Raw genomic sequence first — 17,699 nt, forward strand, 5'->3', positions numbered from 1 at the left:
TCTAAGATTGAAAACAGTGAAGAACTCTTGGGTCTAGAATCTGGGGTAAGGGAGTCTTATGCTGAGAGGAATGGAATATAGGTAACTGAAGCAATAGATGAACAGCTGCTTTTTTATATATGTAATTGTCCTAGTGACTTAAATGGTATTTTAAAATGTTTCAAAAGCCAGACAAGCCCATTTAATGTCTGTGTACATATCCGTACATTTTAGAAAAACAGCTTACTGCAGAAGTTTACAAAATAGGTGTGTACCCTACGTTTTCAGAGACCTGCCAAGGTATATCAAAGTGTGGGTTGGAGTTTCAGATTCTAATGGGGAAGAGGCTCTGTATTTTGTGTTGAAGGCAGTTGTCATGAGTTTATTATGTGGAATTTGGAAACCAAGGTAATATACCTCTATTGTGTTGCATCTTTGTTTTTTAAAAAAATTTGGCCAAAAAATAAAGATTATTTTTAAAAGATGGTAATTACTACAGATCTGATCATTTGACTTGTATAACCCTGTCTTTAAAATAATGGTGGACGAAAGAATTTTTGACTGTGGGATTTTGTTCTGGAGCTGCGTAAGCTTCCATTGTGATAGAATGAAAAGGGGGTGACCTTCAAAACCTTCAAACACACACACACTGTCTCCATGTGTTCGGGCTGGTACAACAAAATACCATAGAGTGGGTGGTGTATACACAACAGAAATGTATTTCTCCCTGTTCTGGAGTCTGGGAAGTTCAAGACCAAGGTACAGACAGTGTCTGGTGAGATGCCACTTCCTGGTTCATAGATGGCCGTCTTTTGGCTGCGTCCTCCCATGGTAGGAGGGGCTTTGGAGCTCTCTGGGGCCTCTTTTGTGATGTTATCTCACTCATGAAGGTTCTACCTTTATGACCTAATCACTTCCCAAAGCCACCACCTCAAACACCATCATATTGGGGATTAGATTTCCAAATATGCATTTTGGGGGTCACAAAATTCAGACCATAGCACATACCGATTCCAAGCTAATCAAACTGTAGATTCCAGCCTAAACCAAGTGTCTTGTCCTCGAACAAAAGGTTGAGTAGAATATCATGTCAATGGCCTTCCCTTCTCCATCTTTTGCTGATGGTTCACCTCTATCACTTTCGTCTGCAAACTTGGCCTAAATTTAAGAACATAGTATGCACTGTGATCCCAGGTGGGGGGCTGAGGCGATGTCAGAAGGGACAGGCCTCCTGTCTTCCTACGAAACTCTCCAGCTCTCCCAGCATGCCCATTATTAGTCCCACAGAAGACAGACGAGGCATGGAGAAACCACCTCGTTCAGCCTCCTGCTTCACAGATGAGCAGCTCCTCTCGGGTTCACACACGCGGGAGGAGCAGCCTCAGTTCCTACACTGCCCAGTCAGCAGGCCAAATATCCTGACACTGCCTTTGGACCCCACACTCACTACTTTATATACTTATTCCTAGCAACCTAGTTTATGTTTTTAACACCTTTATCCCAAAACGTTTACTCACTTTTAGAAGGGGCTCTCCTGATGACATCTATCTCAGCCTGAAGCTACTTCAAAGCGTCTCCAGAATTTTCCTCAGTCCCCTTCCGTAGAGAGCCAGTCCTGATTTTTCATCCCTCTCCCATCTCTCTGCCCACTCCTCTCCCATGCAGGAACCAGTAACTTCCTGCACTGTACAGGGGTTTAACATCCCTTCAACTAGAAAGAATCCTCTGTCTTCAGGAAGTGGGCAAGTTTGGGCTGACGATTTTGAGGAGATTCTGGCTGAGGGCAAAGAGCCAGATTTGAAGACCACAGTCTTGTTCCTGCTCGTCTGAGTCAAAGCTTCCCACAGAAACAAAGGACTGCCTAATTTTTTCTTTTTCTTTTTTCTTTTTTTTTTTTTTTTTGTAGGATGGAGCCTTGCTCTGTGACCAGGCTGCAGTGCAACGGGGCAATCTCGGCTCACTGCAACCTCCGCCTCCTGGGTTCAAGCACTTCTCCTGCCTCAGCCTTCTGAGTAGCTGGGATTACAGGTGTCTACCACCACGCCCAGCTAATTATTTATTTATTTATTTTTAGTAGGGACGGGGTTTCACCATGTTGGCCAGGCTGGTCTTGAACTCCTGACCTCAAGTGATCCACACACTTTGGCCTCCCAAAGTGCTGGGATTACAGGCGTGAGCCACCATGGCTGGCCCCTGGACTGCCTAATTTTTATTGTCCAATTTTGAATACTCCTGAAAAAAAGATTTTAAATATTTGTAACGTTGAAATATCAAATAGAAAGGCATAAAGCTCATTTAGATCATTTTTTATTTCTTGAGGCTTCCAGAAGTCTCTGTACATAAAAAGACAGGTGACTTCTTTTGTGTAGCAAACTAGCATTCATGGAGCCCCTCAGCTTTCCCGCTCATGAACTGGGAAGATTCAGGACCTCTATTACCACCCACTGATGCAGCCTGCTGCAAGAGGGAAGGGAGAGGGAGATGTTTTGAAGAGTTTGTCCTATGAGCCAACAAGCGTCGTATCCAGGAATGGCGTGGCTGGGTGCTTGCCACCCCTCGGCTGTATGGGTCCCTCCATGTTCTCATTGTCTGGCTCAAGGATCTATTGGCCCCAATTCTGGTTGAGCTCTGACTGGGTCGGAACAAAGGCCCTGCTGAGCCCTATCTACTGCCGATGCACCCCCACATTTTCCAAAACTTGGGATGGAAATTGAACTCAACGATTGCTTTATTTTCCCACACACTAACATATCCCTGGTTCTGGAATATGGAAGTGAGAGTGACAGAGGGTGTCCTTCTGTAGGACCCTCAGTGCTGGCACTCTGGCTGATCATTCAGGCAGACCATGCTGTTCTGAACACCATTTGTTTACACTCCGAAACCAGTTGATGCTCTGCCCATCATTCCAGACACTCTTTGCTGTATCTTAGAACCCAGCGGGGCCGTCCTCGAGATACTGCCCTGTGGCTCCTGGTGCCAGCTCCTATCCTGCCCTGCCAGCATGGCCACCTTTAGTTCCCATGGCCTGCAGAGAGCCATGGCTGGACGCTGATGACAGGCTGCGCCTAACATGGACCCTGCCTACTGCTCTGGAGCTTCAGTCTAGAGGGAAAAGATGCTAAACAAGCAACAGGACAAAGCGGGCGGGGAGGTCAAAGCAAAGGGGAGGTGCACCACAGAAGCCACCGGGGAAGTCAGGGAAGTCGAAACTGAGACCAAACGCTAATTAGGGGACGGGGAGGAGGGCAGGAGGAGTGTTCCAGACAAAACCAGCAGCTTTCATGAAGAATCGTTAAAGCAGGCCATGCTTTAACAATCAAATCACAAAGTGAGTGCAGGTTCAGGGTGTGGCTGATGAATGTGGGGGCAAAGAACACTTTTGAGCGCCTAGGGGATGTTACGGGGTAGGCGTGGCAGGAGGGGAGTGACTCAATTCAGCTTAAACTGAAAATCATGTGTCTGTGGGTGGAACGAGAAAGGATAAGTGGGGAACCGGAAGCAGAGAATCCATGGGAAAGCCAAGGAAGATGATCTCACCGCGGGCAACACTGAAAAGCGGGTGGTGCTGGGGACCTGGGTGGGTTTGGTGGACCTCACATCCCTCCAGGCTGCCTCCTGACTGGGTATTCCGCCAGCCACTTTTCTAGATCCCTTTGGGGTGGGTCCGGGGGTGACTGGAGAGAGAGCCTGGGATAGGAGCCAGGAGGCGAGAGGCAGCCCCACCTTTGCCACAATGTCCGCATAATGCTTTCAGGAAAGTCATAGCCCCTTTCAGAGGCTCCATCTGTTAAACAGGGGCTTGGCGAGGGCCTAACTCATTCATTTGTCTTTAATGAAAAGAAATCACCGGGGCTGAGGAGCGGCTGTTAGAATGGTCCACTGCGCCACCAGGTGTCGTGAGGCTGCATGTACAGCTCTCAGCGCTGGGCAGCCAGGTGGCCCCCAGAGGGTCTGGCCCATTCTTCTGCAGGGTCCCCCCAGCCAGTGGGCTCTGGCGCTGTCTTCAGCTGCTGGGGCACGTCTCTCCTCCCTGTGCGATCTGGATTTTCTCCTCCTTCTAACCACTTCTCAGGCTCTCCTCTCCTACATCTCTGCCCCTGGTGCTCTTTTCTCCACCCATTATCTTCCTGAGATGGTCCACTCCCATGGTCCAGTTACTGTCTTTGATATTGCCTTTTTATTCCCACACCCAGGACTGCAGCAGGACCTCCCCGCAAGTCCCCAGAGCCCCAGCCCATCATGTCCACATCCTTCAGGACATCACCTCCTCCCAGCGAGCCAGGACCTCAGACTCCGAAAGCTGCCAATGCTGTGCCTCACCCCAGAGCTGACACAGCTCCTCTTCCGAAGAACTCAGACTCCTCAACCTGATAAAGGACATCAGCAGTGGGTTTTCATTTGTCAATGATATCGCTTTGAGGCTAAAATAAAACACCTACATTTCTTAGGGCTTATCATCCTATATAGAAAGAGGAAATATCCCAATGAGTTTTTTCTTTGTTTTTCCAGAGATTCTAAGCCAAAAAAAAAATTGTAACTAATATCTGTATTTTGTTATTGGAGCTAGTTACCTTTCTTTTTCTTACATTCTTTAAAGTTTTGAGTAGATAGCCATATTTGATAAGCAGGTTGGATGCTTCTGTTGCATAGGAGGTAGGTGTATTGTGTTATATAAAGACAGAATGAAAGGCCAGGCATGGTGGCTCATGCCTGTAATTCCAGCTCTTTGGAAGGCCAAGGCGGGCAGATCACCTGAGGTCAGGAGTTCAAGACCAGCCTGACCAAAATAGTGAGTCCCCATCTCTACTAAAAATACAAAAATTAGCCAGGCGTGGTGGCAGATGCCTGTAATCCCAGCTACTTGGGAGGCTGAGGCAGGAGAATCCCTTGAACCCAGGGGGGCAGAGGTTGCAGTGAGCTGAGATCCTATCATTGTAAGTCAGCCTGGGTGACAGAGCAAGACTCTGTCTAAAATAAGACAGAAGGAATTTAAGTTTACCCAATTTGGCAATATTAAAAAAAACACAGACTACATAAAACTTGGAGGTATGGAACCTTAGGACGCATTAAAGTTAACGTTTCATTTAGGCAATATGCCTTTGTTTGACTGGTAAGTCCTTTTTATTCCCATACCCAGGTCTGCAGAGGGGCCTCCTCTCAAATCTCCAAGCTCCAGTCCAGCATGTCCACATCCTTCAGGACATCACTGCCCAGCCAGCCAGGACCTCAGACTCCGAAAACTGATGATGCTGTGCCTCACATCAGAGCTGACACAGCTTCCCCTCTGAAGAACTCAGTCTCCTCAACCTGATAAAGGACATCTAGAAAAGGCCATGGCTGAGGGGTTTTCTCTCAATGCTGAAACACAAAATGCTTTCCCCAGAAGATCAGGAACAAGACGAGGCTGTCTGTTCACACAACTTCTGTTCAACATTGTACTACAGTAGCCAGCCAGGCAACGAGGCAAGGAAATGAAGCAAAAGCCATCCGTGTTGGAAAGGAAGACGTACAACTATCTTCATTTGCAGATAACATAATCTTGTACGTTGAAAATCCTAAGGAATTCACTAAAAATGATGAAACTAATAAATGAGTTCAGCAAGTTTACAAGGATATGTGATCGGTGTACAAGAATCAGTTGTATTTCTACATGGCAGCTATGAGCAAACCAAAAATGAAGTTAAGAAAACAATTCTAGTCTCAGCACAGTGGCTCATGCCTGTAATCCCAGCACTTCTGGGAGGCTGAGGTGGGTGGATCACTTGAGGTCAGGAGTTCGAGACCAGCTTGACCAACATGGTGAAACCTCTTCTTTACTAAAAATACAAGAAATTTGCCAGGCATGGTAGCGGGCACCTGCAATCCCAGCTACTCAGAAGGCTGAGGCAGGGGAATTGCTTGAACCCGGGAGTGGGAGGTTGCAGTGAGCTAAGATCACACCACTGCACTCCAGCCTGGGCAACAGAGCAAAACTTTGTCTTTAAAAACAAAATCCATTTGCATCAGCATCAGAAAGGTTCTTGTGAATATATTTAACTAAAGAAGTATAAAACTTATGCTCTGAAAGCTACAAAATATTGTTGAAAACTAAAGAAGATCTAAATGAATGGAAAGACATCCCATGTTCATAGATCAAAAAACTTAACATTATTAAGATAGTAATGCTCCCAGATTACAAATTCAATGCAATTCCTATCAGAAGTTCAACTACAGCAATGGATAAGCTGCTTTTAAAATGCATATAGAAATGAAAGAAAACCCAAAACTTAGATAATTTATGCTTCCCAATTTTAAAATCTGCTGCAAAATGACAGTAATCAAAACCATGTGGTACGAGGATAAGAACAGATCTATATACCAACAGAATGGAATTGAGAGCCCAGAAATTCACCCATATATCTATGGCCAGTTGATTTTCAGCAAGTGTGCCAACCTCTTTCAATGGAAAAAGAATAGTCCCCTCAACAAATGATGTGGGGACAATTGAATTTTCACATGCAAAAGAATGAAGTTGGATCCATATCTCACACTGTATACAGAAACTAACTCAAAATGGATCAATGACCTATAAACAAGAGCTAAAACTATAAAAGTCACAGAAGAAAACATAATGATAAATCTTTACGACTCTGGATTTGGCACTGCTTTCTTCGATATGACACCAAAACCATGAGCAACAAAAGAAAAAATAGATAAACTGGCCACCAGAATTTAAAACTTTGAGGCTTCAAAAGACACTATCAAAACAGTGAAAAGACATCCCGAAGAATGGGAAAAAATACTTTGCAAATCATAAACATAATAAGGTTCTTGTATCTAGAATATACAAAGAACAATTACAACTCAAGAATAAAAAGACAAATAGCCCAACTCAAAAATGAGCAAAGAATCTGAATAGATGTTTCCTTAAAAATATATACAAATGGCCAATAAGCAGATAAAGAGGTCCTCAATATTATTAGGCATAAGAGAAATACAAATCAAAACCATAATGAGATATAACTTCACTTCCACTAGGATAGCTTTAATTTAAAAATCAGATCAGTGTCCATCTGATATGGAGAAACTGGAACCTTTGCACATTAGTGGTGGGAATGTACAATGGTGCAACCACTTTGAAAAACAGTCTGGAAATTCCCCAAATGGTTATAGCATTACCACATGACTCAATTCCAATCCTAGGCATATGCCCAAGAGAAATGAAAACACGTGTCCACACAAACACTTGTACATGAATGTTCATGGTGACGTTATTCATAACAGCCAAAAACATAGAAACCAACCCAAATGCCCATCACCTGATGAACAAATAAATAAAATGTGGTATATCCATACAACGGAATATTATTTGTCCATAAAAGGAATGAAGAACTGATATCACATGGATGTACCTTGACAGCGTTACACAAAGTGAAAAAGGGTCATATACCACATGATTCAATTTATATGAAATGTCTAGGATAGGCAAATCTATGAATACAAAAAAAAAAGATTAATGGTTACCTAGGGCCGAGGGAGATAGGGAAATTAGGGTAATAACTAAGGGGCGTTGGGGTTTTTTGAGTAAGTGAAAATGTTCTATCATTAATTGCAGTGATGAATGCACAGTTCTGTGAATATACAAAATCCATTGAATTGTATCCTCTAAATGAATGCATTCTCTGGGATGTGAATTATATCTCAATAAAGCTACTTAAGAATGTTGTTCAAGTTCTCTTCATCCTTTGGAAGACACTAAAACTGTTGGCTCTGTGGCCTCCTCAAAGCCCAGGGCATCTCTTTGTGGCCATTTGGGTGCTGCAGGTCAGGAATCAGTGATGTTGAACCTCCTTTGCGAAGCCAGCCTCCAGTTCCAGCTGAAGCCAACTTCCCTGACACGCACGCCACCTCACCCCACCCAGCATGGATCCGGCTGGCCTTTCTGCTGCCTGACTACTTCCAACAAGCATCTTGGAACCTCAAAGATTACATGCAGGCAATCCTCAGCTGCCACCTCACAGCACATCACCTGCCAGGGAAGACACTGGAAACATCTTCCAATCTGGTCAGCTGCTGCTGCTTCCTGTGAGGCTGGATGGACCCTCCCCTGCAGACTCAAGGAAGTCCAAAAGTCAGTGAAGGTGACATCATCTCCTTGACCCAAAGAAGGGCTCCATGCAGCTACCTGCATGGGCCCCTGCAAGGCCAGAGGGAAGACTCTGATGTCTCTTCAAGACCATCCTGTGAGACACATTCCCACTTCCCCACTTTCCTGGCTACAGAAGTCTCCTCTGCTACCAGGTGTGAGGATTAATACTAAGTGTCAACCTGATTGGAATGAGGGATGTAAAGTATTGATCTTGGATGTGTGTGTGATGGTGTTGCCAAAGGAGATTAACATTTGAGTCAGTGGGCTGGGAAAGACAGAACCACCCTTAATCTGGGTGGGCACAACCTAACCAGCTTCCACTGAATATAAAGCAGGCAGAGAAATGTGGACAGTCGAGGCGGGCCTAGCCTTCCAGCCTCCATCTTTCTCCCGTGCTAGATGCTTCCTAACCTTGAACATCGGACTGCAAGGTCTTCAGTTTTGGGACTTGGACTGGCTCTCCTTGCTCTTCAGCTTGCAGACTGCCTATTGTGGGACCTTGTGATCGTTTAAGTTAATACTTAATAAACTCCCCTTTATAAATACATATACCTTATATGCATATATAAAATATATATCTTAACTAATAACATATATATATATATATATATATATATATATATATATATATATATATATATCTTATTAGTTCTGTCCCTCTAAGAGAACCCTGACTAATACACAAGGACTCCAAATGGTCACCAAGGATGGCTGGCTGTGCCCTGGAGACTGAGTCCTTATAACCTCAGAATTTCCTTCTTTACATGTCCTGGAGCCCAGCCACAGAGAGAGAGAGAGAAGTTTGCAATGGACAATGGACGAGACGCTGACCTGCCCTGCCTGAGTGAAACCACCAGCAGGAGCAGATTTGCCTGAAGCCAGTGGAGCTTAAACTCCAGGGCACTCATGGGTACATGCCCTTTTTAATTCCATTGTGATATGATGTCCTACTTTGTACGGTTTCTATTTTTTTACATTTGTTAAAATGTGTTTTATTGCCCAGAAGTGTTCTCTCTTGATGTCTTCATCTGCTCAGGCTGCTAAAACAAAGTACCATACTCCAGGTGGCTTAAAAAACAAAAATGTATTTTCTCACAGTTCTGGAGTCCAGGATCAAGGTTCCAGCCACGTTGGTGTCTGCTGAGGGAGCTTCCTTTGGGTTGCAGCCAGCCACTTTCTTGCTTTGTGGTCACATGACCTCCTCTTTGTGCGCCAGCTTGGGAACGTGGAGAGGGCGGGAGGAGGAAGGGACAGAGAACCCCGGAGAATGCAAGTGCTCCGGTGTCTCCTTTTATAAGGATATTAAAGCAGCTGAGAGCCAAGAGCCGTGGCTCACACCTATAATCCCAGCAATTTGGGAGGCCTAGACAGGTGGATCATCTGATCCCAGGAGTTCAAGATCAGCCTATAAAACATGGGGAAACCCTGTCTCTACAAAAACCGCAAAAATTAGCTGGGCACCATGGTGTGTGCCTATAGTCCCAGCTTCTCGGGAGGCTGAGGTAGGAGACTCACTTGAGTTCTGGAGGCTGAGGTTGCAGTAAGCTGAGACTGCACCACTGTACTCCAGCCTGGGCAACATAGTAAGATCCGGTCTCAAAAGAAAAGGAAAAAAAAGACACCAATTCTGTTGGATGGGGTCACCACCCATAGGACCTCATTTAACTTTAATTACTTCCTTCAGGACTCCGTCTCCAAATACAGTCACATAGGGAGTAGGGTTTCAACCTATGAATTTTAGAGGGACACAAACATTCAATATCAAACACTTGCTGAATGTTTCATGTGAGCTTGTGTAGACTGTATATTCTTGCTGTTGTTAGATGAAGTATTCTATAAATGTCAATTTAATCCAGACAATTCATGAGGCTATTCAGGTAAATGATGTAATTACTGATTTTCCATTTTCTGAGTCTGTCAATTACTGATAGAGAGGTATTGGCCTCTCCAAATATAATAGTGGATTTGTCTATTTCTTCTCACAGTTCTATCAGTTTTTGCCTCAGATAGTTTGACACTGCCTGTATGTTATGTTAAAGATTGCTATGTTTTCTTAGAGAATTGATGCCTTTATCGTTATGTATTCTTTATCTCTGACAGCTTTCCTCGTTCTGAATCTGCTTTCCCTGAGAGTAACATAGTGGCTCTAGGTCTCTTTTGATTAGTGACAGCATAGTTTATCTTTCTCCATTCCTTTACTTTGAATCTATCTGGGTCTTTTTATTTAAAGAAGACTCCTCTTAACATACAGTTGGGGTCTTGCTTTGTTTTATCACTCTGACAGTCTCTTTGAGTTGGTATATTTAGACCACTCGCGCTTAGCGATTGTTGACGTAGCTACACTGATATTCTACCATGTTTGTAGCTGTTTTTTATTTGTTGCACTTGTTCTTATTTCCTTTATTTTTTTTTTGTTCTTATTTCCTTTAAAAAAAAATTCTCTCTTTTTCTGGCTTGTCTGGCTTTAATTAAGCATTTTATATTATTCCATTTTCTTCTCCTAACATATCAATTATATGTCTTCTTTACATTTTTTTCAAAGTTGTCCTAGAATTTTCCATATACATTTACAACTAATGGAAGTCCATGTATAAGAGGACTATTTCCAATTCCTCCCTCCTAGATCTATAACACAGCTAGCATTCTTTTCACTTATCCATATTCTATAGTCACCCAACACGTTGTTGCTAATATTACTTTGAACAAAGTAATAATCTATCAAAGTAATTAAGAATAAGAAAATTAAAAGATTTTATTTTACCACATTTATTCCTTTTTTTTTTGTCTACCGTCCCCCAATCTAAACTTATCCCTTTTCAGACATTCTTTATTTCTTTAGATCCAAATTTCTGACCTATATCATTTTCCTTTTCTCTGAAAATTTTATTTTAACATTTTTGGAAGGTAAGTCTAATGGCTACAAATACCCTTTGATGAGAACAAATCTTATTTCTCCTTCACTTTTGAAGAATAATTTCATTAGCTACAGAATTTAATGGTTGTTTGTTTCTTTCAACACTTTAAATATTTTACCTCACTTTCAACAAGCATCTTGGAACCTCAAAATTGACATATAAAATTAACCATTACAGGCTGTAATGGAAAAAAGTAAACAACATACAAGAACAGATGGGTAATATAAGCAGAGAGATGAGAAATCTAGGAAAGAATCAAAAGGAAATGATAGAAATCAAAAACAGGGCAGGATGTGAGGGTGATCTGGCTGCAACATCTGTGGCCCCATTGATCACCACGGTTGATTCAGCTGATCTGGCTGGCTAGGTGAGTGTCCCCTTCCTCCCTCCCCACTTCACATGTGTCCCTCCTGAAGCTGTGGGCTTGATTAAAGAGGACAACTCTCCCTGATAGAGGACTGTTCTTCGGTAACGGGCATATGAGTAACTGCAGTCCCTTTGGGAGGTGATTAGGTTATACTAGCAGAGCTCTGCTGGTTGGGGTTCATGCCCTTCAAAAAGATGCCCCCAGAGAGCTAGCTTGTTCCTTCTACCAAATGAGGACACAGCAAGAAGGCATTGCCTCTGAACCAGCCAGCGAGGCCCTCACCAGACACTGAATCTGCAGTGCCTTGATCTTGGACTTCACAGCCTCCAGAACTGTGAGAAATAAATATCTGCTGTTTATAAGCCACCTAGTCTATGGTATTTTGTTAGAGCAACCTGAACAGACTAAGACACATTGCAATTCTCAAATCTTCCCAGCAACACAGTGAGATAGGTATCATTTCCACTTTACAGGTGAAGCAACAGAGCTCAGAGAGTTGGCATCACTTGCCAAAGATCACACCGATTCTAAGCCATGGAACAGGGATTTGAATCAGTGCTGTCCCTTCATGTCATACAACTGTGCACAGACATTCTCGGACCTGACCTGAGATTAGGACTATAGACTAGGACCCACCTCAGAAGCTCAAGCAGGCCCTGGTCAGGGCATTGACTATGCAGAAATCCGGAAACCACTGGAAGGGGACATCCAGTCACAGGCCTTGACCATGCAGCAATTGGAACAGGCAATCTAAAGAGATTCTGTTGCTTCTAAAGAGATCCAAGTGTCCCAAGCCAGAAGGTTGTTAGACCCAGGCTGGCGTTTGCTGCCAGAGCTCCAATGTGAGTACTCAGGTGTTCACTTAAGAATTCTGAACTTCCATGGTAAATGTAATGTTATGTGTCTTTTACCACTATAAAAAAAAAAATCCTGACTGTCGTTGGAGCATTGTTGAGAAATAGCAAAAAAAACTGGAAATTACCTAAATGTTCAACAATAATAGCCAACAGTCATTGGGTTCTTGCTATGTGCCAGGGAATATTCTAAGTGTTTTATGTACATTATTTAATAACATCCTAAAATAAGGTAGGTACTATTATTATATCCATTTTGCCAATGAGAAAACTGAGGCAGGCACAGGAAGGTTAGGCTATTACCCCAAGGTCACACAGCTAATGAGTGGTAGACAGGCTTTGCAGGCTGACTCCAGAAGCTGTTATCTGAAACACAGTTTCAGTTGTTTCCATATTGTATTGTAGTTTGCATCTTAATTTTTTCTTAAATTTCCCCAGTTGGAACTGTTTAAATGTTTGTCTTTTATAAAGTGAAGGAAATCCAGTTACGGAATAATAAATGTGGTGTCACCGGGGTGGGGGGCATGGTTACTTTGGAGTACAATCTTACAGTACTTAGAACATGACATAGTTACGCTCTATGACCAAGCCATTTCACTCCTGGGTACATACTTTTTTCCCGGGGAATTCTCATACAAGTCTAGAAAGACAGCATGTTTAAGACTATTTGTCACTGGGCCGCAATCTGAGTGAACAATCCCCGGTGGAGGGGAGGCACAATGTGGTGAAGCGTGCTCCATGGTATATGCAGCAGTGAGAAGCAAGTGACCTGGTGTCTACAGTGCAAGATAGACCTGTCTTAAAATCAAAGGGCTGAGCACAACAAGCAAACAAGAGAATGAGATCTGTATCAGGCAGCGCCCCATCAGCAGAGTGGAAATGATGGCAAACATTTTAAACAGAGGGAATCCAACACAAAGCCTTAGCGACAGAGGTGCTAGAATTGCTGTAAGAAGATAAGACAATCCACAAATTTCTACCTACAGGAAGCAAAAGGCAGGACGGTATTACTAGGGGCCCATACTCATCAGCTGCTGCCGCTGCCACTGCTGTCTCGCTGCTTGGGAGAAGTGCTGCCAGATGTCCCCTCCCCACTATTAGCAGAGCCCAACAGGTAGACAGACAAGAAAGTGTCAGAATATAGTTCTCAGGCTTCCAATCCCAGCAGTAGAGAGGACGGCAGAGACAGTGAGTGGGAGACAACAGGCACCACCCAGTGCAGGCCACCAAATAGTGACCACGCCACCATGTTTGAGCTTCCATATGACAACACTGACTACAACCCACGCTTCTGCCTAGCAGGACACAGCCACTACCCACACAGATGAAGACACACTCATCCTCTTCACAGAAAATTAGACACCAAATTAGACACTCTCTGTTACCAAAAAACTATATTGTAATGCTAAATGTCACCAACTTTTAAAACGAAAATGATTGGGAGAAAGACAGTGAGGGAAAATGGTGACTGTACTTCACAAGGAAGAGAATAATGCACAGCTCTCACAGTTCACGTCTGTAACTGGTCATCCGTGGATATCAGACTTTCTGTGTTTGTAAGGACACAAACCTGCGGTGATACTTTGGGGTTCAAATCTAGGCAGCCAGGATCTGCCCACGTCTTCTGTTGAGCACCAGCAAGGTTGAGCAGGTGGGAGTGCTGACCAGGTAGCATTCACTGGATGATGTTAGGGAAGTGTTAGCCCTTCTCCAGGGACCTCAGCTGCAGACCCTAGAAACCAAGACCCAAATATGCTCCGACACTGTGGTTAGGAGTGCAGCCTCCCGAGTCCAAGAGCCAAGCTCAAGTTCAACCTGCACCACTTCCTAGACGCTTGGCCTTCAGCAAGTTACTAACCTCCCAGAGCTTCTCATCTGTAATGGAAGATAAAATGAGACCTTAATGTAGAACCCTATAAAAACATCAGCTATTTGTATTACTATCTGTCGTGAATCGTTTTGCTTTTTGCTTTAATGTCTGGGGGCAGTCCAGAAAGGACCACTTATAGTTGCTTGGGTTTTAAATTAATGTTCTTTCATTAAAATGAAATAACCTAGTTATCCTTAGCTGTTATATTCAGTCTACAAATCTTGTTACTCTGTTTATAAAAGGGGCAAAATAAAAGCAATGACCTTCAATTTTTTTTGATTAATGAGCTATTAACTCAACTTGAAGATACTCAGCTCCCTTAATAATCATTTGTACATTTAATTAATTAAATTCTCTTAAACACTGTGAACCGCATTATAAACGTAATGTATTACATTTCTTCTGTAAGCTTTTCAGTTACCTAACAAAGCAAATTTATGGCTTTAACAAGCAAAATATCTTCAAATAACAAATTCTTATAAATCTAAGAAATGAAATGTTATTAAAATAGCAAAGCGTCAGTTTTCTTTGAAATCCTAATAATATTCACAACAATGGGGTGAATTTTTTTCCTTTACAACTTAAAATCACAAGTCTAAATTCTATTAAAAAATTGTTTTTATTTTAGATTCAGGAGTACATGTACTTGTTTGTTACATGGGTATTACATCATCCAAATATTGACCATTATATGCAATAGGTAATTCTTCAACCCTTCTCCCCTTCTCCCCCTCCCATTCAGCCCCCTCCTCATTTCTGGGATCCCCAGTGTCTATTGTCTCGATCTTTACATCCATGTGTACCCATTGTTTAGCTCCTGCTTACAAGTGAGAACATGAGGTTTTTTATTTTCTGCCTCTGAGTTAGTTCACTTAGGATAATGGCTTCCAGCTCTATCCATGTTACTGCAAAGGACATGATTTCATTCTTTTTTTTGTGGCTGCATAGTATTTCATGGGGTACACAAACCACATTTTCTTTATCCAATCCACAGTTGGTGGACACTTAGGTTGGTTCCAAAACAAGTCTAAATTCTAGTATATATTTAAAACTGGAGGCAACGGCTAATCTATCAGTCTTCAATATGTTAGATTCTTTATAGACTATTAGAGTATTTTAAAGAAACAAATATATGCAGATTACTTCTAAACTTAACATGAAAGGAAAGCTTTGCTTCTAAAGGCTTACCTTATTTCACTATCTTCATGTTTAAACTTAAACTCAAGGTTTCCCAGGTTGGACCAGGGCTCTCGAAGCAGCCAATACACCAACTCCAGCAGGACGAGGGTGCCACCCTTGGGTAACTGGTGACACAGCTGGCAGTTTTATAGCCACAAGTGCTTTTTTTTTTTTTTTTTTTTTGAGCTTAGTGTCTTCAAGTTGAGTTAATAGCTCGTAAATCAGAGAAAACTGAAGGTCACTGTTTTTATTTTGCCCTATTTATAAACAGAGTAAAAAGATCTACAGATCGAACATAAAAGCTAAGGACAACCAGGTCTCTAATGCAGATCTCTAACCAAATCTCTTGGTTAGAGATTCAAAATTGACAACTGGAGATCTGGTTGCTGCAGAATGCCAAGGGCCACAGTTGGACCTGCCAGGCTCTTTTTATAGTTGTGATGACAACAGGGGTCCCCTAGTTTATTCTTCTCAGAGAGGATTGGCTTTGCAACCCAGGCTCCTGGGCATTGAGCTCCTTCCTCAATTTTCCATAACCTCCTTTTAACTTTCACTGCTTTAGGTGGGGAGCGGCATGCGACATTCCTCATTACCAACCCCTTGCCCCAGGTTTCTGCAAATGGATTCAACCAAACTGCTCCCTGTCTGAGCCGTGCCCTGTTGCTTTCCATTGCAGCCTGAAGGGCACTCCAAGGACACAGCACTTTCCTACAGGCACGTGTGGCTGCCCAACACACAGTTTAGAGGGGCAGGAGCTTTTCCTGAGATAATCATATGCTTTTTGTTCTTGACATAGTTGCCTTCCCTGTTCAGCCTACCTTTCCTGTTTTTATTTTCTAGGATCTGGAGCAATTTAAGGGGATTAGGCTGGGGGTTGGGGAGGGGAGGAAGAGGTTTGAGGAAGGTTTTGGGATTTGAGAGAGCTCCATGGCTGTGAGCAGCAGTGCCTGCTGAGGTGGCACGGACAAGCTGTGTGAGGCCTCGGTTCCCAGGCTGCCAATCTGGGCAAGGAGGCAGCACAGCCCCCCTGAGGCTTGGACATGATGCTCTCACAGTGGCCCTGACCCACTGAAGATTTAAACACTACTCCTTCATGCCCATTTTCTGGCATCACCTTAGACTCCCTGGCCTTTGCATAGACCTAGTTAGGAGGAGCATCCACTCCCACCTCCAAAAGCAAGTCAGAACGAAGTTTTCTGCAGCCCAGGCAGAGGCGGAGTCAGATCTAATTTGATTTTAATAAAATAAAAGACACTGTTTCCAGCATCCCCAAGTCCTGTTATATTTTGCATAAAATGATTCGGTCTAGGCTAGAAGAAAGAGCATTTCAGGATGGGTCTGTCTCCGTCATTCAATAGCTACGGGGCCCTGAGCAACTTTCGGCACTCCTCCTCGCCTGTTTTCTTATGTGTAAAATGGGAATGAGTTTCCCATCTGCCAGGATCCTTCCTGCTCCCGACCCTTGGCTGCTTTGAGGGTCCCTGTGAGTGGAGGCTGTGGAGGTGCTGCCCATGCCGGAGTGTGAGGATCACCCTCCTGTGCCAAGCAGCAGCCGAAGCTAGCCCATCCTGGCCAGCAGAGGGCACTGCCACACCATGCAGACTGTTCCTGCCCGAAGTCCACCAGCTCTCCAGGCTGTACCCAGCAGCACAAGCACGTGGTGGCCAGTATGCATTCTCCCCTATTCACTGGAGCAGTCCAGATGCCCTGACTCTTGATCTGCCAATTTTTAGGTACAAATAACATGCCCCTGGGTTCTCTGGCCCCTTTAGGCTCCTTACTCGTAGATCCTCAGCTGCATTGGCACTGTGCCCTTCTGGAAGCCCCTGGCGTGACTCACGTGTGACCCCAAACCAGTCTGCACCCACATGGCACCACTGCAGCTCTGCCAGATGTCTGGGTTATCCCAACATGGCACCCCAGGCCCCCCAGCAGCCTCCACCTGTACATGCATCCCTCCCCCAAGCATCAAAGGTGTGAAGTGGTTGGGGCCAGGAATACCCCCCATTCTAAGGGGTGGGGAGACTCAGCTACAAGTTCTGCAGAGGCCAGACCAGGGGAAGCCAGCCTTTCCATCATCAATTCCTCCCTTCTTACTGCTGTGCCAGATCACTGGTGCATCCTGTCACCCCTCAAGCCTAGCTCCCCACAACTATGACTCCCACTTAAACCAATGCTTCACCTCCCACAGAGTGCCAGGCGCTCTCATACCTCTCTTGTCTCTCAATCCCAAAGTAAGATATGAACAATTGCCTCCATGGGGAAACTGAGGCTCGAAGGAAGGTTAAGCGACTTGCCCAAGACCTCAGGGAATTACAATGTCAGGACCCACACCCAGATCTCTGGATTCCAAGAGCCATGTTATTTCCACGACACTGTCGTGCCTCTTGGGTGTGGGCACTGGGGG

The 17,699-nt window shown here is 43.9% G+C and overlaps 1 long non-coding RNA gene across 1 annotated transcript; it reads left to right on the top strand.

The window, feature by feature from the left end:
• Nucleotides 1-3,292: 3,292 nt before the first annotated feature.
• On the top strand, nucleotides 3,293-8,637 carry LOC141584257 (uncharacterized). The gene is made up of 3 exons (XR_012517173.1): nucleotides 3,293-3,307; nucleotides 4,173-4,365; nucleotides 5,117-8,637. It is a non-coding gene; the product is annotated as an uncharacterized LOC141584257 (long non-coding RNA).
• The last annotated feature ends 9,062 nt before the right edge of the window (nucleotides 8,638-17,699 follow it).

This window comes from Saimiri boliviensis, chromosome 1, assembly GCF_048565385.1.
Source record: "Saimiri boliviensis isolate mSaiBol1 chromosome 1, mSaiBol1.pri, whole genome shotgun sequence".
Classification (NCBI taxonomy): Eukaryota; Metazoa; Chordata; class Mammalia; order Primates; family Cebidae; genus Saimiri; species Saimiri boliviensis.